The sequence below is a fragment of the Pseudorca crassidens genome, chromosome 1 (genome assembly GCF_039906515.1).
Source record: "Pseudorca crassidens isolate mPseCra1 chromosome 1, mPseCra1.hap1, whole genome shotgun sequence".
Taxonomy (NCBI): domain Eukaryota; kingdom Metazoa; phylum Chordata; class Mammalia; order Artiodactyla; family Delphinidae; genus Pseudorca; species Pseudorca crassidens.
In genome coordinates this window covers 139,432,463-139,447,333 of record NC_090296.1, presented here as the reverse complement: position 1 = coordinate 139,447,333, position 14,871 = coordinate 139,432,463, and the positions used below count along the sequence as shown (strand labels likewise).

Sequence of the window (14,871 nt, the reverse complement as noted above, 5' to 3'; positions counted from 1 at the left end):
CATTTCCTTAGATTCACTCTGTCCTTCCATCCCCTCCACTAGAGATGAGAGCTGTGTTCCTCTGGAAAGAAAGGTTAACTCAGTCTTGAGAGCAGAGTCCCACTTTAGAATGCAGCAGAGCGCTCATCACCATTTTTAGAGGAAACAAGTGCATCTTTTCTGACAAAATGGCGAGACACGAACAGCGACGCAGAATGAGGATGAGGAACCCCGCCAACAGCCCCTGGTTCTTTCCACATTTGCTACAGTCTCTTAAGAGGTGAGGATGACGACCGGACAGCCTCAAAGCTGCTCGGTGTCTATCCTGGCCCCCTCCCCACTGAGAGGTATGCACGGTGCTCCCTAATTCAAGGACCTCTTCCTGCTGGGTCCCCTGAAGGACTTGCTGGATTTTGGAAGTGGGCAGGAGCCAGGCTGAGGTGTTACTTCTCAAGGAGGCTGGGGTGGGAAACAGGTGGACCGTTACCTCTGCAGGAACCGAGCACACAGCCAGGTCCACTTTCAGCAGCTGCCGCCTCAGGCTTTGCGGTGCTCGATTTAGAGATTTGATGAGAGTCTCTTTACTGAGCTCTGTCTAATGAGGTGCACTTTCTATGGAGATGCTTGAGAACCAGGGAGAGAACCTCGGGTGACCTCGCACTCAGATCCCCGCTCTGCCCTTCACCGGCTCTGCGATCATTAACTTCTCCGCGCTTCTCTCCACAAGTATAAAGTTGTAACACCGTTCCTCGGTGACACCGTGGTCGTGAGAATTCCCTTGGAAGATTGTCAGTTAATACCACCTGTTAGCCAGCGAGGAATTCAAAGAACTTGTGCTAATTCCCAGAAGAGACTAATTTAAGAACCTAACGTCATGTTTGACTCCATGTTCCGGGATGGCTTCTACCAAAGTCGTCATGTGGAATTGTAGATGATCTCTAAGAGCGAGAATGCTCTGTTAGATGAGAAGGCCCCGTGCTTTGTGTCCTCTGAGGTTGCCCTGGTCTGGACCCTCAGGAGTATGTGCTTCTTAAAATGGGCTCCCCAAATGGGCCCCCTTCAGGAGCCCCCAGGTGGCTGGAGGGTGATGCCTGCTGACCCTCTGATAGCACAGCTGGCCACACAGTGTCCCAGGAACCAGATCCACGGCAATAGATGGGGCTGGCTTGAGAGCGGGCCTTGCAGAGGGCACCTTGGACCTGGGCGGTGGCAGCCTTTCCAGGTTTTTCCTCTTCCCAGGATGATGGCCCTGTTTTCCTAAGCCTCTGATGGTAAGAGTTATACCTGTAATCGCTCATCTTTCATCTCTGGGGATACACAGGTGAAAATGATACACTTGTGCCATCAGAGAACTCGCTGTCCAATGTAGCGACAGGCCAGCAAGTCAGAAAGGCGGCCTAATGTGATGAGAACTGCAGCACCAGGCAGCACCATAGGTCATGGAAATACAGTCAACAGGCAGCGAAAGCCCACCTCTTGGGTCCAGTGCAGAGCTGAGCTGAGTCTTGAGGGATGCCATGGTTTCAGAATTCTCGGGCTCTGATTCAATTACTGGTTAACCCATTTGTTAATTCAGTCAGCATTTACTGAGATCCCGCCAGGCTCCAGGGACACAGCGGTCACCAAGGCAGCTTGGATTCTGGAGCAAGTGTAGTAGCAGGGGAGGCACGCAGTGGGCAAAGTCGAACCAGTGACAAGATGAGTGCTGGACTTGCTGGGTCTGAGCTGACAAGTACACAGTTGGGTAGATGGGTCTGAGGCTCACTAGATCAGAGCCATCACAAGTTATGGCCTGTGTGTACCTGGGCTCCACTTGGATAGTTAATGATTTTTAGTTTAGAATTAGCAATTCCCGGAGGCATCAGGTCCATTAACGGACCTAAAGGATGTCCAAGCAGGAAAGGAAGGCAGCGTGTCTAGAAGAATCCCCAGGAGCCAGGGTACAGTGGAGCGAGCTATTATGCTAATAAATTTTACACATGCCAACACACGGAGAGGCAGCCACGGTGGTTTATATCCTTCATTTTTTCCACGTGAGACAAAATGTTTCTGCCACGTGGACATTTCCACCAAAAGCAGCATGCGATGCTGCCAGGCGCTCCCAAATTCTTCGTCTGATTTGCAGCCTCGGAAGCCCCGCTGGTCTGCATACAGCCTGCAACACATTTACGGGTACAGATAATCGTTACACATATCAGAGGAATTAACATTGCTCTGCAGATCTATATGTTGCAATTTCTCATCCGTTTCATCTGAGCTTGCAAACGGGTTTCTTTTCTAGCCATCAGTCTGTGTGCCCTGCCAAGCTCTACAGATAGCAAAGGCCCCTGAGAAGAACTGCGTTGGCCCGAGAGCAGCCACTCCACCTTCCTTCCCTCTGGGACCGAGACACACAGCCTCTTCTGCTCCTGGGAGAGCCGTGGGGCTGCTCACCTGGGTTCAAATCCAGCTGAGCCACTTCCTCGTCATACAACCTTGATCGTGTCGTTCAGCTCCTCTTGGTTTTACCGTATGGTGTCTGGTGTAACTTCACAGCAGCTGCATAAGGTCAATATTAGGACTTATTACCGTTTATAGGTGAGGACACAGAGCTCCCGTTCGGTGACAGAGGACTTCAGGCCTGTGATCGCTTTCCAGAGCCCTCTCCCCCCAGAGCAGGCTTTGAAGGTCTATTTCCAACAAAGTCGACCACCAGTTGGGTTTTGCAATTGTTTTAAGAAGGTGAGAGATGGAGAGCTCAGACTCTTGTTCCAGAACTGTGTAGAGAAGCTGTTACTTGTTGCACAGCCCAGACGTCCCCGTCTTGCGGTGACTGTCACATATCCATTTCACAAAGCAGGCAGCAGGGGAACAAATGCTTAGGCTTGTGAAACTCCAGCATCTCCCCCAGGTGGGAGCCTGCAAATCCAAGATACATTTTTGCATCTCAGCTGTGCCACCAAAGAACTTTTCCTTTCCTCCCTGACTCTAAAGCCCCTCCTCCCTCTTCTTGTTCTTCAGAGCATTTTGCTGATTCATCTTTCAGGAACCCACCACCACCACCACCACCTCCCTCCTCTTGTGTTTACTGCTGTGTCCACTTCTCCCCTTTCCTGCACCGTGAGCCCCTGGGGGCCGGGACTGCACGTAGCGTGCTCTCGTTGAATCCGGATGCTCAGAGTTTGCAGAATGGTTTATAAAAGTCTAGATCTGGTGGGAGGAAAGAATTCAGGGGGCGGTTAACAGACAAATGGACAGTATTATCATTAGCTAGTGTGTTTATTCTCACATCCACCGCTGTGTGTTGCATTTGGAAATTGGCTCCAGCGTCACTTGCCCTGGAGGGGCCTTGATGGTTAGGACCCGGGCCCTTTCTGCAGCCACGGGTTCCTGCAGCCACGAGTGTGTCCAACTTCCCCATCACGTTCTGTACAGTTTTCAGAACACCTCACGCACTCTTCTCTTTGCTGCTGTTTCTGCCTGGAACGCCCTACCTCCCTTGATCCACTTCTGGGCTGGTCTCGGTCCCTACCTTCCCAAGAAGCCCTTCCCTATAGCCCCTCTGCGCTCATGCCCCTGTCTGCTCAGTACTAGATAAGCTGCATTCCTCTGTTGCCCTCAAAGCCCCCGCAAAGCACTTGGGGTAACCCCCACTACACAGTGGCCCATCTGTTTGCCTGCATCTTCCCAAAGCTTGTGGCTTCTCCAAGGACACGAAGCTCTCATTCATCTTTTTTGTTCCCACTGCCTAGCTTAGTGCCTGGCACGTAGGTAATATGGATTGAACGAATGAATGAGTAAACAAATGAACACTTTCTTGCCGGTGCGCACACGTACGCACATACACACATAATAGCAGCTAACGTTTGTTTTTCCTACACCATCATATTTAATCCCCCCCCACCCCCATTAGACATTGGTACCATTTTACAGACCAGGAAATTGAGGCTTACAGATGGAAAGGAAAGGCATTTGAACCGTGGAGGGCCTCAGAGTCTGTCTTCTTAACCACGACATTGTGCTGCATCTTCGGGCAATAAACGAACTCTCTTAAAGAAAAAGTGGTGTCAGCAAGGTGCTAAGTGACTTTTCAACAGCGGGTACTAAAACTGCGACTGTGGCTGCAGAAGTGTCCTAAAGCAATGAGTCTTCTAGGCAAGGGTCCAGCTAAAAAGGGAGGGAAGGACAGCTTCCTGCAAGCATTGGCGTTTCCTGACCCTCTGACGGACTTCCCAGCGGGGATGAGTGTCACTGTACCAGCAGCTTAAAACCTGAAGGGAGAGCCCACCTTTGATCACTGAGTGAGCAGAGAAGTCAAAAGCTGAGCGCTCTTGTCTCTGCGCCCTTCATGCTGACTGCCAAGTGGCCTCTTCCTGTCCCAGAAAAGATAGTAGCACCAGGTGACAGCGGGTGATGGCTGAGCTGGCAAGGTGGGGGTGGGCCTTCAGGCTCAGAATCTTAAAAACCACGCCCAAAATATGGAGTACAGCTGATGACTTCCAAAGCACTTGCACAGACCTCCCACTTGGCCCCCATAGTACGGCTGATAACGTGCGTGTCGTTACCAATCTCCTTGCCACCCATGGGGACACGGAACTCTGGGGGATTAAACCGTGCACCCAGGTTCCCGCAGCTGTGAAGGATGCAGCTGGGACCAGACTTGGGTCTGAGACTCCCAAACCCGAACTCTTTTCCTCTGTTCCTCTATTTCCCACAAAGAGCCACTCAACTATTAATGAACCAACCGAGAAGGAAAAAGGGATCGGTCTGGGGTGGATGGAACAAAAGCCTTCACTGTGTTGGAGAAACTTCCACTCTTAATGTCCACTTTCTCCCTCTTCAAAAGAGGAAATGCAGAGCCTGACTCTAGAGGACCTTCCTTTCTAGGGGAGATGAAATCTGCCTGGGTTGGTACCTTCCCCACGCCTCTCCCCACCCACACCCCTAATGCCATCCATCACCGGGCTCTGCTGACTTTAGCACCTAAATATCTCTCCCTCCCGCTCATGGTCTGTCCTGTACTCCAGTCTGCCCTCCCCCTCCAGGCTGTCATCCACACTGGGATGTGTTCAGAATGTGTCTGATCCCGATAGATAGCGGCCGAGCCCTTCACGTGGCCACCAGCCCCGTGAGATTCTGCCCCTCCAGCCTCTTCTCACACCTGCCGCCCTGTTCCCACCATACCAGTCTCACCTTGCTGGCCTCTTTTTAGTCCTTCATATTGCCCAGGCTCAATGGACTTTGCATTTGCTGTTCCCACCCCTGGAATTCTGATCCCATCTTCAGACGTCAGCTCACACATCATTTCCCCAAGGACATTTCCCTGACCTCCTGATGGCAACCCCTCCACGGCATGTTGCTCTCTGTGCCATGGTCAGAATGTGACCTCTGTAGGAGTGATCACTTCCTCCATAAGCTCCATGACGTCAGGGACCACATCCGGCTTTGCCATGCCCTTGTACATGGCCAATGCTCAGTGCACATCTGATAAATGGGGGGATGCATGGATCGTTGGACAGGCGCTGCCCAGCCCAGCACGGTTTGCTGCTTTCCCTAAAGCCGTCCTCGCACACAGCCCCTCCCAGAGTTCTGACCTGTGTTTGACCCACCCGCAGACACTGGCTTAGCAGGAGCTCCACCTGTGTTGAGTGTCACGGCTGGCTCCCAGGTGACTTACCTGTGTGGGAAGGAAGATCTGCTCCTGGTGCTTCAGCCACCAAAGCAGAGGGTCTGCCAGCCCAGTGGCTCAGGCTGACCTGCACTGTGCCTTTGGGTGCGTGTCTTTACTTGCCCGTCTTCCTAGCGTGCGTCTTGCTGCTCGGGCAGGGTGCATACTCGCCCCCCACCTCTGTGCCACCCACTGTTCCCGTGGGGGCCCCACGTGCGTCGGCCTGGCCGTGGGACCCAGCTCATGCCTCCAGCTTCTGCATCTCTGCCAGGCCACCTACATCGTCTGCCAGCCAGCAGTCGGTTTCTGCTACATCTTTCTTAATTAAGGGCCTGTTGCCTTTCAGCATAGTGTTATTGTGAGCAGCCTGGTGATCTGAGAGTCCTTGTTCTGCAGGCCAAACGGCCGAGTGTTTTTTATCATGTGATTCATCTTCAGAACTGTGCTTTCCCCTCGTGTGGGTTTCCTGTTAAAGTCTTCTTTCTTGATTCTGTGGCCAAGGAAACCATCTGCCTTCCCAACCACTTGGAATTCTATGCCAAGCTGTGGTTCAGAGGCTGCCACGTCACAGGTGTCATTTTTACAGGTCCCCAGGGTCCAGACTGGTCAGTGGTTTCATCGTGTTCGTATCAGTGTCGATGGAGGATGCACTGGGGGTTATATCCGTGCATCAGTCATGACTCCCCATCTCAAGTTATTTCAGCAAAGCGCCTGAGATGAACATAGGTGAGGGCACCTAGCACGATGCTGCCTGGCACACTGTGGGTGCTCCTTGTGGTTTTGGAAGGAAGGGAGGGAGGGAGGAAAAAAGGGAGGAAGGAAGGAAGGGAGGAAGGAAGGGAGGAAGGAGGGAAAAAACTAGAAGACAGCATTTCCCAATGGGAGTTCCTTGGAACGTGAGTCCTCTGAGATGCTCAGAGAAAAACAGATCAACAAAAATAACCGGGAGTAGTGGTTACATGGCCAAATAAGCTGGGAAACCATATGTATACTGTGACGCTCTTGGAGAGTCGTAGAATATGTTTGTGTTAAAGGCTCTGAGAAGGCCAGCTCTAAGGAAAGCTGTCTGGCTTTGCTTTAGTTTATATTTCTCAGACTTATGGGATCCCAGGACTCTTTTATTCATGCTAACTCTTCCGGCACTTATGATGTGTTGCTATGATACAGGATAGAAGGTGGCGAGGATTATGGGAGGTTCAAAGGGATATAGTGAGGACCACAGAGGGAGGATTTGAAGACAGGTGTGTGAAGGATGCAGCATTTCAGCCTGATCTTGAAGGACGAGCAGGATTCCCGTGGATGGAGGGGAGGGCAAAGGCTTCTGGGCTGGGATGCCTGAGATGTGCATGGAAGAGAGACATCTGGTTTTGGGAAGAGGATTTAGGGAAGGTCATGATAGAAGGCAGGCTGGTCTCAGCTTCCACATCCAGCAGAGTTCCTGGTATCCAAAGCTGCCCAGTAAGTCTTTGGTAAAATTATGAATGAATTATTGAGGGCCTTCTCATTGCCCTTCTAATGAGACTGGACTTTATTTTATGAGCCATTGTTTCCCAACTAGGGATTTGAGTCAGCATTGCATGTGGGCTTTCTTGAAACACACATATTCAGGGGCCGCATCCCTACAAATTATGATTCTCTGAGTCTGTGGTGGGGAAGGGGGATGGGGGAGAGGTGACCCAGGCATCTGTGTGTCTTTAAAGCTCCCCAGAAGATTGTAAGTGAGCTCCCAGGAGAAAACAAATGTCAGAGCTGGTGGGGGTCCCTTGAGGGGTCTCCACCAGGGGCTAATTTCTCTGGCAGTTGCATATAAGATAAAATGGGGGAGGTGACCCGCTGATGAAATAAGCTTGGGACAGTCTGTGACATGACTCTTGGAGGTTGACGTTAGCATATTGAAGGCTCTGAGAAGACCTGCTGTAAACCCAGCACTTCCGGAAGTAGCATTAGGAAGCCTAGGTTTAGAGATGGGCACGTACGTCAGCTTGGGTACTTGGCTTCACCGTTTCTTTTCTGGACACTGCTGTTTCTCTTTCCAGACTTCCCAGGAATGAATTCTCCCATCGTTAGCATTTTTGTGAATGTCAGACGCAGTGAGCCTGGCCACCGCTGAGGTGGGGCGCCCTGCTCCCAGAGAAGGTTCTAGGGGCTGGCATGAAGTTATAAAAGTGGCCGTTCGCTTACGAAAGACTCTTGATTTCCTTAGTCATTTTCTGTCTGCGGCCAACATGGAAAGATGCAATATTGGGGTCTGAATAAGAGCCTGCTGCTTCCCAAGCTCCTTCCTCCACCTCTGAAATCATGTGGGGATCATGTTTCTGACTTCACACTGCTGATGCCAGGAAATGACTGGGATGACCCCAGTTTAGAGCAGCAGCTTGCAGATGCTAGACATGCCTCTGTGGACACTTAGTTCTTGCTTTAAACTGGCTAGTGGGCAACCACACTGCTCCTCCTTGGTGTGGCTGTAAGTCACCTTGGTGGTGACTTTTCAAGAGTCGGTGGAATTGATGGGCTCTGGGTTGTCCTAACCGATCCACACCCATCTGACACTTGGATTTTGCTGTAGATGCTCATTTCCTGTGCTGATGGCTTCTTGTTTGTTCTTTCAAACCATGACCTTCTCCATACAAGGGAGGTGTTACTATCTGCCTATTACCTTACTGAAGATGGGCAGACAGAAGCCTGGTAGTTACTGCTTTCAAAGTTAGCCGTGAGAGGGTGCTAGAAGCTCCCCTGGATGCCCCGGGCAGAGATTGGGGGATGGGCTCCTCTATAGTGTTGAGGCCACAGGGGGCCCAAGGCTGCTGGTCTGGGGCCAAGTTCATGGTAGGCACCTGCTTCCGGGAGGCACCACGGGCCTTCCCTCCCACTGGGATTTCCCTCACCCCTACCTACTCAAGGGATGGTTTAGGCACCTCCAGAATCAGTGATGGAAATGACTGTATTAGCTAATTATTCCCACTTTCCTCACAACCCATGAACCTGTGGAACATCTCGAATGGTGTGATCATAAATTGGTCTCTGTTTCTACAGCTAATGTTCCTGAAGAGACTATGACAGTTACCTTTCAAGGCTATGCGATTCATTTGTTTCTTTATTGGATTCTTTAATCTACCTTGCATGTATTAAGCATCTGCTCTTACCAGGCACAATGCCCATGTCTGGGGATGGAGCTGCTCCATCTCTGCTCTACCTGAGAGCACCTGGCTCTTCCTATGAGACAGACGGGAGGACCCAGACAAGGGCGTCCAGTGGGGTCGGTGGTGCCAGGGTGACAGCCTGCCCTGGGCATGTGGGAACCAACTTGGTGGCTGGTGAACATTCACGCTACCCCATGAACTTCGTTTTTCCCAGTATCTGCTCTATCCGCTCTACCTTGGCTTCACTCTTGTGCCTCCATGATGGTGTGTTTTTCCACTCCATTATTTCTTCCTTCCTCTTTCATTTTTTTTTTTCTTTTTTGGTCATGACTTGAATACTGTTATTTATCTCACCCAGATCCCCCCCACCTCTGTTCTCTTCTGGTCATGGGTCTCCTATGTTGGGAAGCACTTCATGGTGGCTCACCTTTCAGGAAAGTACTTTTCTGTTGATTCGAGGCCCCACCCAGAAATCTGAAGATTTAGAGATGAGTCCCAGAGTGCAGGCAGAACTGTGTTCAAATCGACCCTCCTTCGCTTCTCTGTTTTGTATTCTGGGATGCGGACTGTTGGGTTTCAGCCTCTCAAGGGAGCCTTGGTTTCCTTGGGTCTAAAATGAGGATGGTAGGACCACCCCCTGTTGTAATAGTTGTGAGAGTTAAAAATGAGAAACCTTGCCACGGTGCCCATCCAACACTGGTTGCGAGGCAGGCTTCGGCGGTCATTGTCACGATTCCTGAGCAGTTGCATAGACTGGCTCCATCTCCCATCTTGGGAGATGTTAACCATGCTGTATTGACAGAAGTGTTATTAAAGAGAAAGAAAGTCAAGGCCAACTTCAGTAGAGAGACTGAAGGCAGAGAGATCTGAGGGTCAAGGGGAGTATAACTGAGCCCCACATTGAGCACTTCCCAGAGTACCTCCAATTCCCAGGAAGGGCAGTGGACAAGGACTTGTGCCTCCTGACCCCCTGACCTGCTGAACAGCCCCCTGCAGAAGGGGGATCTTCTTGGAAAGCCCTTGGCTCCCAGGAGCTCAGTTCATCTGCTCCAGTCTCTTCCCCACTCTACTCATCACATCTGATCACATAGGCATTCCTGTAGGAAGCCTGATGTCCTCCTCCCAGCCCAAGGGCTCTCTCCCTAACATAGCCAAGGATTACTTCTATTATATTGATTACTATTAATCCTATTGGACTCTTTTTTACTGAAGTATGGTTGACTTACAATATTGTGTTAGTTTCAGATGTACAGAAAAGTGATTGTTATGCATATATATTTTTTTTTCTATTCTTTTCCATTATAGTTTATTACAGGATATTGAATACAGTTCCCTGTGCTATACAGTAAATCTTTGCCGTTAATCCCATCAGACTCTTACCTGTATTCTAGAATAGAAGCCCTGGGCCACATGCTTTACATGCAGTGGGTCTCATTTCATGTTTGTGGCAATCCATGGGATGGAGTCATGTGCTCTGGTCAGTCTTGAAGCCAGAATTCAAATCCCAATGACCTGGCTCCTTAGACCAGGTTCTTAGCCATTATTTTATACAACCTTATTCAGTGAAACCTTTTCTGTGGTACAGGGCTCTTCTGTAGGCTCTCCAATCCTTTCTTTCATTCCTCTGTCCCCCTCCCTTCCTCTCCTACTTCTCTGCCTTCAAACGACGTGGACTAAGCCCTTAGTCATGTCAGATCTGTTCATTTTCCCTAACCCCAGTGGGAATGTTTTATTATTCTTCATTCTAAGAATTAAGCCACAGCTTGATTACCAGGGGCAGCCTGCATGCTTAGTCCTCAAGCCAACAACAGCACCCCTCAGAACCCAGAGCAGAACAGCACAATGGTTATAAGCACACTGTGTGGCAGCAGGTGCCAGGGTGTGAGTTCCTGCTTTGCTTCCTTAACCATGGGGCCACTGTCTGCCTCCGTCTTCTCATCTGTAAATGGAGGATTTTAATCATCCCAGGAACGCAGTTTGTTGTGAGCATAATGCAAGTGGATGTATAAGCAGTTAGAATGGTACTTGGCCCACAGGAAATGCTCTGTCAAGGTTAATCCTCACGACTTCTCTAAACCTGCCTTTCTCCCTCTTGGAGAACCCACAATTTTCCAAGAAACTCCATCCTACAGGACTGCCTTCCAAAGACTAGCAGTAGCAAACTTGTTTTCCCTGGAGATCACTCCCAACTTTGTACCATTCCGCTAGTAGCAGCACCGTGCTCCTGATGAGAGGTGAAAAGGTTTCCCTAGCTGTGAGGCTGCATGGTACAAGCCTGCCTGCCTCCTACCCCAGCTCCCAACTTCTGAGGCTAAATCAGAAGGTGAGAGGCAAATAGCTCTGGGAGACTGTAGGTGTTTGGTAGCCTGGTGTGGCCTTGGTTCACCAATTTCTATTTGTCTGGGCCGCCTCATTAGCTACTGCCACCTTGGAAAGTTAGCATTTTATGGGCTTAACAATCCATTTGCATGAAAAAGCTTGGAACACTGGGATAGCCAGCCCTAGGGTCAAGCTAATTAATACCCCTTTTCAAATTGGAGCTTTGGAGGGTAGATTGAACCTTTGGAAAGGAATCTTCTTTGACAGTACTACAAGTCATTGCAATAAAACCCAGGATGGGAGGAAGAAACTGGGAGGAAAATAGCTGAACACAAGAGGAAGCTGTCATTTCTGGAGGCGAATCGGCTAGGTATAGGCGGAAAAAAGAATGCTCTTCATGCAGATGAGGCCCACTGAGTCTTCCCTGGGCCTTCAGTCAGATAATTCTCAAACCTAATGATTTTCACATCTAATCCAAGGCAAAATTAGTCATTAGATATTCAAACAAAAGCAGGCAGGCTCCTATCTTGACAAGGAATCCTTCCAACTGAAATGGACTTATCTCTGGAATAATTAAAATGCTGGCTGAAGTATGAAAATGTTCCATCAGCTGGAGGTGCCTTTGTTGAGAAGTGCCCTCGTCATCCCCAAATAAACCACGATGGCCATGATCAAGGACAAGGAGGTACCGAGGCCCAAACAGTTAACGTGATCAAACTCAACTCCTCATTGGCATCATTTCTGAGCCAGAGAACATAGTTCCTAATTAGAGGATGCTGGCGGTGTCAGCTCAGCAGCAGTTTTATTTGCAAGCAGGTGTGGCCGTGGTGCTTTCTCCTACTGAAGTCCCCAGATCTAAAGAGTCTGCACTGTAACAAAGTAAATGAAGCCTACAATAAAAGTATGGTACAGGGTGGTTTTCCTAGAATGTGCCCAACGTGCTGACTGTTTGTCAACAGTGTTTCCAAAGCTTAGGCATCTTAATGCCAAAAGACTACAACGATGGGGCAACAGTGTTATTACCCGCCAAAACATGAATAGCTGGGGGCTCTCAAATTCATTTATTACCAGGAAGTGCTGTGGTCGCCCATGTAATCCATACCACTCTCTGTGAAGCTTGGTGTTTTGTGACATAATCAGCCAGTCCCTTGTCACAGGTACATTATACCATCACAATGTGCCAAACACTATAGCAAATCAGCCTTCACTCATTAGCGGTGATTTATGACGATGGAGTCTTAACATCCAAGGGGTTTTTGTTTATGAAGACAAATACTTACTTCATTACCTTCTGTTTATGCCCAATGTAGTCATCTTCTATATTTGTCAAACAGTACACATTTTTGAACATTACACAGTCAACATTCCTCTAAATATTTTTACGATACTTAATAATGTGAATTTAACAAAGGAAAATTTTCCAACATTTAAACATAGATTTTACTTATTTATTTATTTTAAAATTTATTACTTATTTTATTTATTTTATTTTTGGCTGCATTGGGTCTTCGTTCCGGTGCGCGGGCTTTCTCTAGCTGTGGCAAGCAGGGGCTACTCCTTGTTGCGGTGTGCAGGCTTCTCATCACGGTGGCTTCTCTTGTTGCGGAGCATGGGCTCTAGGCACGCGGGCTTCAGTAGTTGTGGCACACGGGCTTAGTTGCTCCGCAGCATGTGGGATCTTCCTGGACCAGGGCTCGAACCCATGTCCCCTGCATTGGCAGGCGGATTCTTAACCCCTGTGCCAGCAGGGAAGCCCCCAAGCATAGATTTTAAGTGTAACCTCTTCTAGACAAATATTTGAGATGACATTTCTAAAAAAGTCAGATTATTATGAATGCTCGAAACCGTGTAAAAAATGAACAGAACACACGCATAAAGGCCAGTCCCTAGCAATAAAGCAGGTATAAATATATAAATACCATGGATTTAAAGTTGTTTTCTCACCATCTTTATTCTTATTCCTACCATTTTTAAAGTTTTTGTTTTATTTTGTGCATGTGTGCACACGCATTTATTTAATCCAAGAGTTACCTTCCTAAGCTTTTAGTAGTTTAACGAGAAACCACCATGGAACCGCTGAGGCCACCAGCTCTGGTTATTGTCTGGTTGTTTCTCGGTTGGGATGCAGAATCAGATTGCTCAGCCCACAGTGATTCTGAGCCTCCAATCATCTGGCTCAGTCCATTCCCATAGCTAAGTTCCTTTTAGTACGTCAAAGGATCCTTAAATCCCTGTCTTATATAGAGATTTTCATTTTTGAAACTTGGTATCTTTCCCAGAAATGATACATTTTATGTTGTGTGTATCTGCCAGTTCCTGACCCATTGTTCTGTTATTTTGATTTATTGAGCTTGTCTGTTAACGTTATTAAAAACTTATGTATCTCCTATTATTATTTTATTCTAATTAGTTGGGCCATTTAGAGGTTTCATCTCCTAGGAAATGAGATTGAGCCTGTGTAATTAGCTCTCTTCTTTAGGACAGCTGGCTAATTCATTACCTTGGAATGCAGTGTTAGACATTGCTCACCTGTTTATTTTGTATGACCATGGGCACTGATTGGTTTTTCCTAGACTTGGAATAGTACTTGCTACATCTGGGACTCTGTTTTATCTTTTTCTATTTACACAGGTGGAAGGAAGCAAGTACATCACATGCCAAATGTTCCACATTATTATGAGTACAGCAGAACAGAGGTCCCCTAACTTATCACTGCTACACCACTTTTACACATTTTTGCCTATTTCCTTACCACCTGTACCGTCATTTACATAACTTTCTCTTTAAATAACTTTAAATCTACTTGTTTTATTTAACCTAGCATCATCTTAAGCTATGGTAGCCATGAAACCATGCATTTGATGTATCAGTTTTCTTTTAGTTAACTTTTTTTTTTTTTTTTTTTGCTAAGTGCACATCAAAATAATGGCATAAGTATTGAAATGATGGGGTTGTCCTGATACCCCCAGACCCCTTGCCTACTGCCAGGATATGTCATCACTCCATAGCTGAGGAGATCTGGTCAAAGACCATGTACAAAGGATTCTAATGGCTGGAAAGAGCCAAATAATGTGATTACATTCAAAGGATTTTAAGAAACCCAAATCTCTCATTTGTAAAAGCACCAAATTAAAAGGAAATCTGAATGGTTTATGAAACCACCTACTTTAGGAAAAACAGAGTATAATAAAATAAGATTGAAATGCATCACCTCAACAAAACCTGCTTTGGCTCCATTGGTAATTAAAGCAGTACACAGCCACAAAGCACTTTTGCCCGCCATCAACTCCCATCTGAGCCCTGAGCATCAGGGCTGGGTGGGCAGCAGCTTCTAGGTTGCCTTGGGTGTTGAGGAAAGACCACCTGAGGAATAAGGAAGAGATGGAGCAAAGATCTGGGTTCAGAGCATTTAATGGAGGGAAGAGCCCTGGTGCAAAGAGCTGGGTGGGGAGGACCAGGTGCAGGTGGGGCTGGAGCAGAGGGAGGATGGAGAGTGATCAGAAGTGTGATCGGATGGCCAAGGGGCAGACTGTGGGCCATCGTACCAAGTGTGGATTTTGGCCATTGTGGAGTTTGTGTAGGAAGCTGATTTGAGCTGATCCCATTGACTACTGCATAGGGGAGGATTATATTGGATCAAGAGTGAAAACCAAGACCCTAGTCTTCCCCAAGTGAAAGCTCATGGAAGCTTGGCCAGGCGAATGTGGTTGTGAGAAGGAAGAGGGTTGGGTGGGTGGAGGCCGGATTATATATGTACTGTGTGTGCGTGTGTATGTGTTTATGCAT

The 14,871-nt window shown here is 48.3% G+C and overlaps 1 protein-coding gene across 3 annotated transcripts in view; it reads left to right on the top strand.

Moving 5' to 3' along the window:
• Positions 1-14,871, top strand: part of SLCO3A1 (solute carrier organic anion transporter family member 3A1) — a 318,998-nt gene that overhangs the window by 258,533 nt on the left and 45,594 nt on the right. The gene's annotated exons all lie outside the window — the stretch shown is intronic.